We start from the raw sequence: 2691 nt of genomic DNA, 5'->3' as shown, positions 1-2691 counted from the left end.
GAACAACCAGAACTAAAAAATGAGGAAAATTTCACTTTTCAAAATCGTTAGCGTCGTCCCACTGGGCGTGCCAATTTTTTTACCATGAAAATTGGTAAACAACCGCCGATCTTCCAAATTACTAAATTTGATTACTTACAGGATCGATCAGATTTATCCTAGGACCTGTTCTAATTATTTGTTAAAGTGAATTCTAATAAACATAAACACTTCGACAATGTTTATAATAGTAGTAATTCGTGAAAATACTCAAAAAGGGGACGAACAACACAAAGTAAAGAGAATGTTGTAAAAACGAAGATAAATGGCAACAAAGATAAATCATTTAAATAAAGAGATATTTCTGGAAATAAAAGATAAATTGAATTACTTCAAAGTAAATGACAATGGTGTAAATAAAACGTACATTCCTCAATTTACTGTTTCTCTACACACTGATACTTGGTAAATTTTACAGATTTTGTACACACTTTGAACACACACGATCATAGTACTAAGACCTTTTATTTATACTAATCGAAATAACCGATTCTAACGGTCTTTCTACCATATCGAGAAAACTGGCGCTTTGCATGGATGCAACTATCCACCATGCTCCACTACGCCAAAAACTGGAATAGACAGCGCACCTTAGAGGGTGCTTTATTACAAAAGCGCACTCTAAAGTGAAGCGAAAAAATAAGGAGCGAACAACTGGAATAGACAGCGCACTTTAGAGGGCGCTTTTGTAATAAAGCGCCCTCTAAGGTGAAGCAAAAAAATAAGGAGGAGACAGAGGGACAACAATACAGGGCGCTTTTTAGAAAGCGCCCTCTAAGGTTACCCTTAGAGGGCGCTTTTAAAAAAGCACTCTATAAGTCCATGTGCATTTCCAGTTTATAAAGCGCTTTTGGAAAGCCTTAGAGAGCGCTTTCATAAGCGCCCTCTTAGGCCCCCTTTAGAGGGCGCTTTTTTTCCACAAGCGCCCTCTAAGGTCCCCTGTAGTAAACATTAAAATTATAACATACTGCGCGTTTTGTTATTTCACTCTCTGTTATTTTCGTTCTTTTTCACGTTAGGGTTCTCACTGCTACGATTTTCGCTACTTCTAAGGCGTTCTCCTTCCACCTCTGTTAGATCTACGATGTTTCCTCCTTCTATTAATTCGTTGTTAGCTGTTCGATTTTGACACCATAGGTATTTTTCTAATCTTCATATTACTTGGTTTCTCTTCTGACGTTCGCTATTGTTCATTTTTGGTTTCATTTTTCTTGGTTCATACATTTATTGAGTATTCTCAACAATAATTATTGTGTTGCAATGCTAGCAATGGAGGGTAATAAGAGATTAATCAAAATCTCCTATTGCAGGTTTCTTCATCTGCAATGGCTTTGAGTCTTTTGGTTGTTTCAATATCATTCTACTTGAAGGTAATAATAATTTTTTTGTTTGTTATATTTTTTGAACATTTTTTTTTGTTTATTTTTATATATACATAATACATTAACTAGATATTACACATGCATTCATGCATAAATGTTCAGAAATTTGTAACACAGATTCACAGGATTATATATCAGTAAATTCTTCTTTATATTTTTGGTTTTTTATATGGATAATATATTTTATGTTGAATTTGCTCTCAGGAATATATATCACCAGATTCTGATTTATATGCGACATTGAGCCTCGTATCGGTGGCTGGAGTTGTGGTGTGTAAATACAACTTTATTACACAAATGATGGTTTCTATTGTTTGTTTCCCTAACTTCATTATTATAAACTTTCAATTTCTTTCAGGTCATGGTTATTGCATTCTCTCTGGGATTAGGAGCAATGCCATGGATTATAATGTCTGAGGTACAATTTTCTTCAATAATAATATGCATGACAACCCTATATGAACAAACCTTTGTTGTAATATAATGTGATAGTTGATGTGTTGAATATATTTTACATAATAGATTCTTCCGATTAACATCAAAGGCCTAGTTGGAAGTTTTGCAACACTTGCCAATTGGTTCTTTTCCTGGTTGGTTACATTAACAGCAAATTTGCTCTTGGATTGGAGTTCGGGAGGTTTGTGTGCATTGCCTATGTTAATTTTCTATAAATATCTATTGTTTCTAACCAGAAGCTTCCTATGTTTTTATCAGGAACCTTCACAATATATACTGCAGTGTGTGTTTTCACAGCAGGATTTGTTGCCATTTGGGTCCCCGAGACAAAGGGAAAAACTCTTGAAGAAATACAACAGTTTTTCAGATGAAGTTTCCTTTCGAGTAGCACTTCAGCTAGTGCTCACTCATGTATTCACATTCATATTTTTTTTTCTTTCTGAATCAACTCAATTCATTTTTGTGCTCTTTGGTCTTGTTAAATATGAAAAATACCAAAACAGTGTGATTTTCTAATCTAGCAGCATACTTGCATTTTTGTTGTAATTGATTGATTATAAACAAATAAATGAAAGAGAGTGGTTATTATACATTTCAATTAGAGTAGCAGTGGTTTCGGTTCATGACATTTCAAATAGCAAGAGGATCATATAAACAATAAGCATATATCAGTATTTGTATTTTAATATTATAAAAGCATAAAAAGAACCTTTAGTTGCTCTTGTGAATTATAACAAGCAGCTGTATGCCATTTTCTTCTGGTTACCTCTTGTGGCTGCAACATAACCTGAAATGAGAATATGGTCACAGAGAC

The 2691-nt window shown here is 33.9% G+C and overlaps 1 long non-coding RNA gene across 1 annotated transcript; it reads left to right on the top strand.

Moving 5' to 3' along the window:
• Positions 1-1624: 1624 nt before the first annotated feature.
• Positions 1625-2196, top strand: LOC127080055 (uncharacterized). Its single transcript, XR_007788005.1, has 3 exons — positions 1625-1691; positions 1780-1839; positions 1944-2196. It is a non-coding gene; the product is annotated as an uncharacterized LOC127080055 (long non-coding RNA).
• The last annotated feature ends 495 nt before the right edge of the window (positions 2197-2691 follow it).

This window comes from Lathyrus oleraceus, chromosome 5 (assembly GCF_024323335.1).
Source record: "Lathyrus oleraceus cultivar Zhongwan6 chromosome 5, CAAS_Psat_ZW6_1.0, whole genome shotgun sequence".
Classification (NCBI taxonomy): Eukaryota; Viridiplantae; Streptophyta; class Magnoliopsida; order Fabales; family Fabaceae; genus Lathyrus; species Lathyrus oleraceus.
Note: the sequence above shows the minus strand (reverse complement) of the source record. Positions and strands in the feature narration are given on the sequence as shown.